Below are 7925 nucleotides of genomic sequence, written 5' to 3'. Positions count from 1 at the left end.
ATTGCATCATGAGTGATGAGTGGTCTTGTGACCAGCAGAGGTGACAACTAAGCCATAGTGCCATAGTCTTTCACACTGACTCTGTACATGCACACCATATATTGGTTATTGCCATTATTCTGAATATGACAATATTGCCAATAAGCCGTTTACGTGACCCGTCTTATTGTGAATTATGTGGGAGCAAGACTGCGCTGGTGAACGCAGTCATCATTCTGCTACAGCGCAGGACATGTGGCCAGTGCACAAGGCGTCCCTTCACCGGAAACAAACTCATGTGAATGATTTCCTCAACTTCCTGGATGAAAAAAAGAGCTTTGTTTTTTTTCCGTTTTGTTCATTTATTTTATTCGTTTATGATTTCTTCATAATCTATTGCTGTAGTCAGACAGTCAGATTCCAGGACAGTCAGACTCCAGACAGTCAGGGCAGTTGGGGGCGTGTGCTGTAGTTGCAGTATTCACTTTTCTTGAGAAAGAGGTCATCGTGTGCTTAGGGGCCGGGGGGGGGGGGGGGGGGGCTGTGATTCAATATGTATCCATCATTTTGACAAACAGCTGAAAGAAAGAATCAGTTTGGTTTTTAGTTCAGCAATGAAACTAATTTGCCAAAACTGGAAAAAGTATAAGGCTTGCCTTCATTTGTTAAAGTCAAGGATAAAGGTGGAATGAATACAGGTCTGTGTGTGTGCGCGCTTGTGTGTGTATGTATATTTTTGTTAATTTATCTGCAAGATGTTTGAACCCCCGAGTGAAGATAGATTGAAAAAGAGCAGATGTGTGTGTTTATGTATATATATGTGTATGTGTGTGTGTGTGTGTGTGTGTGTGTGTGCGTGTGTATCCTACTGTATATGTATATTTGTGTGTGTGTGTGTGTGTGTTGGTATGTTTGTATGTGTCCTACTGTATGTACAGTCACTGAGCACTTTATTAGGAACATTTTTACTTTATTGCACCTTCTTATTCATGAAATTATCTAATCAGCCAATTGTGTGGAAGCAGTGCAATGCATACAATCATGTAGATACAGGTCAGGAGCTTCAGTTAATGTTCATCTCAACCATCAGAATGGGGAAAAATGTTTAACTCAGTGACCTTGTCTGTGGAATGATTGCTGGTGGCAGACAGGGTGGTTTGAATATCTCAGAAACTAGTCTCTAGAATTTGCAAAGAATGGTGCGAACAAAAAACCACCCAAAAAATCCAGTGAGCAGCAGTTCTGCAGACAGAAATACCTTCTTAATGAGAGATGTCAGAGGAGAAGGTCCAGACTGGTCAAAACTTACAGGAAGGTGACAGTAACGCAAGTAACCACAGATTACAACAGTGGTATGCAGAAGAGTATCTATGAACACTCATCACATCATAACATTAAGTGGACAGGCTGCAGCAGTAGAATAAAAAAAAAATAGTCGAAGAAATACTTAATAAAGTGCTCAGGGAGTGTATATTTGTGTGTGTGTGTGTGTGTGTGTGTGTGTGTGTGTGTGTGTGTGTGTGAGTTGCTGGTATGACTACTATATCAGCCCTTCCTGTCTCCGGCAGACCGGAGTGGTCTAGCTGGGGAGTAGGGAGTGATCAGCAGAGAGAGTACAGTCTTTATCCAGCAGAGAGCTTGCAGTCTTTATCCAGCAGAGAGAGCAGAAAGAGTGTACAGTCTTTATCCAGTAGGGAGTGTACAGTCTTTATCCAGTAGAGAGTGTACAATCTTTATCCAGTAGAGAGCGTACAGTCTTTATCCAGTAGAGAGCGTACAGTCTTTATCCAGTAGAGTGTACAGTCTTTATCCAGTAGAGAGCGTACAGTCTTTATCCTGCAGAGAGAGTAGTCTTTGTCCTGCAGAGAGCTTACAGTCTTTATCCTGCAGAGAGCGTACAATCTTTATCCTACAGAGAGCTTACAGTCTTTATCCTGCAGAGAGAGTACCATCTTTATCCTGCAGAGAGCTTACAGTCTTTATCCTGCAGAGAGCTTACAGTCTTTATCCTGCAGAGAGCTTACAGTCTTTATCCTGCAGAGAGCTTACAGTCTTTATCCTGCAGAGAGAGTACCATCTTTATCCTGCAGAGAGCTTACAGTCTTTATCCTGCAGAGAGCTTACAGTCTTTATCCTGCAGAGAGCTTACAGTCTTTATCCTGCAGAGAGAGTACCATCTTTATCCTGCAGAGAGCTTACAGTCTTTATCCTGCAGAGAGAGTACCATCTTTATCCTGCAGAGAGCTTACGGTCTTTATCCTGCAGAGAGAGTACCATCTTTATCCTGCAGAGAGCTTACGGTCTTTATCCTGCAGAGAGCTTACAGTCTTTATCCTGCAGAGAGCCTACAGTCTTTATCCTGCAGAGAGAGTACCATCTTTATCCTGCAGAGAGAGTACCATCTTTATCCTGCAGAGAGAGTACCATCTTTATCCTGCAGAGAGAGTACCATCTTTATCCTGCAGAGAGAGTACCATCTTTATCCTGCAGAGGGAGCAGAAAGAGCGTAGTCTTTACGCTCTGCACGCACCACCCTCACACCCTCACCTAGCCCATTCTCAGGCTCCACCCCTTCACCGTGAATACCTGTTTATACCTTTAAATATGAACCGGACCTTGTACAGATTAATGTAAATAATAGAACACTATTGTACAGGTAGAGCTCGTGCACGTCCTGGCCCCAGCCCTGCAGATGTAGGGAGAGGGGGTGTGGGTGAGGGGGGAGGGACATATGAACATGGTGTGGAGGGTCCCTGCTCCTGACACCCCCCTCTCCCCTCCCCAGGTACCTCTTCTCTTTTCAACAAATAACATGGTGTACATAATTATGATCAATATTGCACATATTTAATAAAAACCTGATTCATTTTTAGCTATGTTGTTCCAACTGGTTCTTGTTTCATTCTATTTTGTTGTTGTTGGATTGGTTTCTATCTTTACTAATTTGGATTGTTACCTTACTCTAAAGATAAAATGTGAATGTATGGATGGATAGATTCATAGATGGTAATAATTCAACTTTTTTATGATCCCCCCATTTTAATTCCAATCAGATATAGCCATGTTCATGCTGCCAATGCAGTCTGCAGCCAATGCAGGAGTGCAGACGATACTGTAAAACAATAACGTTAGCGTTTTTGAAATTCTCAGGTGGTTTGTGCCGTTTTTCTTCAGAAAAATCCCCAGCCAGCCAATCGGGAGCTGGTCCCCAGCTGTGAATGAGTCCCACTCCTCCAGCACCTAATTCAGCACCTCAATGAGTGACTTTGATGCAAATCCAGCGTGATGGAAAATCATTTTGCACATATAAAACAAGACTAATGCATTGCAATTGTTTGATGAAGATAATAAGGACTGTGGGTGGTGAAGAATAATTGTGAGCATTGTAGCTATGGGAATGAGATGTATAGGATACCTCTGCAGAGATAATGCCTCTGACATACTTTCGGTTTTTCACGGAAACGAGACCGAATATACTGCATGATGGTGACAGACAGACAACTGCATGGAAGGCAGTGGAATTGATGAGTAAAAGGAGATAGACCGTGGGAGTGTTAGAACACAGCACGGGAAGGGAGAATAATTCATAATGACGAAAATAACTTAATAACATAACTTAAAATATTATACTGTCGAGGAAGCAAGGATTAATTAAAAAACAACAATTTCTGAATCCAGCCGTTATAACCATCAACACCCTCGCCTGGCAGTCAGAGGGTTACTGGTTCGATCCCACCCTCGGTGTGTCGAAGTGTCCCTGGGCAAGACGCCTAACCCCCAAATCCCCCCAAATCCTGAATGAGAAGCATCAATTGTACAGAGCTTTGGATAAAGGTGCTGTATAAATGCTAACCATTTACCATTTAACTTGCAACCAGGTGAAACTCAAGAGATTCATTTAGTTAGAAAGATTATTCACATAAAGACGTGGTTCATCTACCTTAAAACACTGAAGGTTACGAACAGACACATAACAGTCACAAAGGAAATGGATAAAAAAAATTAAAAACAGCTGATTTCCTCCAAAAACGCGCAAGACCTGGGGCCTCATTTATAAAACTGTGCGTAGGATTCACATCAAAAGGTTGCGTACGCATGAAACCCAGGACATGCGTACGCACAAAAATATTCTGATTTATAAAACAGTGCATACGCACGTCCCATGCCAGTTTTCCTTTATAAATCACAATCAACTATAAATGTGGCGCACCTTTGCCAGCTTCATGTCCCGCCCACAGTTGCCTATAAATAGGCAGTGAAACACCCCTAATGAATATGCATTTCATGAAGACGACAATGGCAAAAGCTGAAAAGAAGGCCAAGAAAAGGGATTTCAGCCATTTGATTGCCTCTGAAAAGCTACAGGTGTGGGAATTATCCTGATTGATTGTAAATGACAAACAGTTCTGCACAACAAATGTGATGATGACAATGATAATAATAATAATAATAATAATAATAATAATAATGATAATAATACACGTGATTTGTCTAGCACCATTGAAAACACAGTTACAAAATTAAGAGATAAAACGAACCAAAATCCATAACAATAAACACATTATAAAACATAATATATGAATATGATAACAATGTATGAAATTATGCACTCGTATCTGCCCGACTGACGCATTGTAAACGGCATCAGTGCAGCGTAATTTGTCCGACTGTTCACCATATTATTTATGAGAATACATTTAATAACATGAAGTATTGTTTAACAATTCGTCTACATATTTGAGGGATTATTTTACAACAACATCTCCGTTTATATTTATCATGGGCACTCCAGGGAGCATCAATCAAACAGCTGTTTGTTTATTCATTGTAAGAGAGGCTTTTAATCAGTTTTTGCAAATTAACTCTTCATATATGATACGTGAGAGGTAATATTTTGATTTATTTTACACAGTGGTATCAATTTCACACCATTTCTCGCGTTTCATCCCATTGCCATCGGAGTCACAGTTTCTCATTTCTCCAGTTAATGTGCGTATGCATGGTCAGAGTTTCCGTGGAGCACCGCACATTTTCCAGTCAAGTTCGTTTTTTATAAATGCCAAAGTTTTCTTAGAAAGTGGCGTATGCATTCTTTTGTGCATACGCAACATTTATAAATGAGGCCCCTGAAGTCTACCAACCAGTGATGACAAGTAGAACGCCAGACCACTTACTTCCAAATTAAATCCAAAAAGTTAAAAGCTGTTACAAAATTTGGGATATTAAAACCAAATGTCAGCATGAGGTCTGCTTAGCCATCCCCATTGAGACAGGACACACAGACGCTGGCACACACGCACACAGAAACACACACACGGCCGACCCCCTAGTTCTGTCTTTCAGTTTATTATCTCTAGACCAGGCCTGGTCTTTTGAAGTTCCCTATGGCCCAATGGTGAATTGGGAATTAGTTCCCTGACAGCACTTTGTATTTCTTTATTCTATATTTCACACATTTTAGCACTTATCAGTGGGCCTGTTATGTGTTATGTGACACATTTCCCCTTAGCCTATAAACCAAAATTTGCCTTAGTCATAAAAATGTTGAAATCAATTACATTTGTGACAAGACAATAGTTTTGCAACATTTGGTTTCATAATCTTTATGATTATTTTTGTTGTGGGTGCAGAAATCAGTGCTATAATGCTGGACAAGCCTGATGGTCACCAAGCATCAGCTGCGGTGGAGATTTTATCTCCAAATGTGGGTGGTGGCAGGATGAGCAAGCCAGGCTGGGAATGCCTGGTTTGTTCAACCAAGCTTATTATTATGTTCCTTATGTTTTCTGTCTGTTAGTTTATCATTGTTTATTATCATTATTCTATGTTTATATTAATTGGTCTCTTACCCTGTTATGTCTGAGTCTGAATGTTTACGAGCCCAGTCACTCGTTCAACCTTCCTTCCAATCTTGCATTCCTTACTTCCTGCTTTCTCTCCATTTCATGTTTGTTCATAGCACTAATATACTAATCCCAACTAACATCTTAGTCCTGTTTCTTAGTCCCGAGCCCTTGAATTCCTTCCCCCGGTTCTAGTTTCCTGAGCCCTTACCCTTTTTACATTTACATTTTTGTCATTTGGCAGATGCTTTTAATCCAAAGCGACTTACAAGTGCATAGGTTCTTCCACAAGTTATAGCATCACATCACATCCATTACTAGTAAAATACACATGAAGTGTTCTAAAAATATAGTCATCATAAGTGCAATTTTTTCATTTTTTTATTATTATTATTCTTTTTTTGGGATTAGACAAGAGGGATAGGGATATCAAAAAAGGGGGCTCGTAGAGAGGGAACCATAAGGCGACCAGAGCTGGCAGACCGGAGTGGTCTAGCTGGGGAGTAGGGAGCTCTTTTTTTTTTGAAGTTTTATTTTCGAATTCTTTCCCTTTTTCTCCCAATTTGGTAGCCAATTGTACCCCGTCTGATTCAATTAGAGCCAGTATTAGATACACCGCCCACAGCCCGTCGCTCGGCGGCCTGAAGGAGAGTGAAGAAGATGAAGATGAAGATGAAATGTTCCATGTTCACATTGTGCTTATTGTCCTATATTGCAAAAGATCAAAGGAATCAAAAAGGGACACAATTAGGCTGCGGAACACGCAATTTAGTTCTTTCATATTTTCCCCTCTTAAACCTATTAAAACATTGCAGGTTTGACACATTATCATTTGCTTTGTCTTTTCATTCTTCACTACCTTCCAAATGGCTCATTTGAGTGGCCATGTGAGCACACTTTCACCCTTTAGGAGCCTCCATTGGCATTGGCACAGGCGGTAAGAGCAGTCGTCTGGCAGTCAGAGGGCTGCCCATTCGATCCCGCCCTGGGTGTGTAGAAGTGTCCCTGAGCAAGACGCCTAATCCCCAAATTCTCCTCATGAGCGGGTTGGTGCCTTGTATGGCAGCCAATCACCATTGATGTGTGAGTGAGTGCATGTATGAATGGGAGAATGAGAAGCATCAATTGCCCAGCGCTTTGGATAAAGGTGCTATATAAATGCCAACCATTTACCATATTCACCTCAGTCCTCAATTTCATAAGTACATTTTGCTACCTGTTTTATGTATTTGTTTGCATGATAACATGAGCACTTTGTGAATATGGGATGCTTATTATTCATGGCGTTGCATATCTTGCATATCTATTTCTGTCATACTATGCCTTAAGAGGGTAAATAATCCCTCTAAACACAAAAAGAACCTACTTTACTCTAACAGCTTGTTCATTCTTGGAGTGAAATTGTGGTTGGAACAAATAAGGGCATACCTGATAAGGGCATCAGGTATGCATTATAACGGATGTGTAATAGGCTAGATAAGCAATGGTACAGATGAAATCATCAGCTACAGGCTGCCCACATCAACAATGGATATCCAGCACTTAAAAAACAAATAAGCAAATCCATCAAAGTTCCATGAGTATCCAGTCTAGAGCTGCTTAACGTCCCATTAAATACAGAACTATCACGGAATCGGTAAGTCAATGAAGAGAAAAGAGGTGAAACTCAATGATGTGGAAAACACGACCTTGGTTTGCATGAATATTCTGTGCCCTTTAAACTGCTTCAGACCTATGTGAATTGTTTGATGACAAGCCAGACATTTTGGTGTAGAGCCAAATCAAGAATATAATATGCCTTTGTCCCAAACATTATGGAGCTCTCTGACACTGAATACGTTGCAGTCCATAAGTATTGGGCAGTGGTACAATTTCTGTTCTTTTGACTCTGACTGTACACCAGCACACTGGATTTAAAATGAAACCATTATTAATGAGCTTCAAATCTTTGCTGATAGTGTCTACCCATTTCTTGCTTGCGCACATCAGCAGTGATCAGTGTTTGCCTGCCCGTGTCATATGGCAGCTCACTATGCAGCCAGTGTCATGTATGTGTTCTGTGCACTGTCAGCCAAGTGTGTGCTTTCCATATCAAACTGCTGA

General features: G+C 40.8%; 1 protein-coding gene across 2 annotated transcripts in view; it reads left to right on the top strand.

Annotated features, from left to right (window-relative positions):
• Positions 1-2851, top strand: part of LOC133141684 (multiple epidermal growth factor-like domains protein 9) — a 64064-nt gene extending 61213 nt beyond the window's left edge. For both annotated transcript variants that reach the window (XM_061262297.1, XM_061262296.1), the window contains one exon: positions 1-2851. This exon is cut by the window's left edge and continues 2004 nt beyond it. The gene's annotated coding sequence lies outside the window, so the exon portion shown is untranslated.
• The last annotated feature ends 5074 nt before the right edge of the window (positions 2852-7925 follow it).

This window comes from Conger conger, chromosome 12, assembly GCF_963514075.1.
Source record: "Conger conger chromosome 12, fConCon1.1, whole genome shotgun sequence".
Taxonomy (NCBI): Eukaryota; Metazoa; Chordata; class Actinopteri; order Anguilliformes; family Congridae; genus Conger; species Conger conger.
The sequence above is the reverse complement of the archived record's forward strand: the minus strand, read 5'-3'. Positions and strand labels throughout refer to the sequence as shown.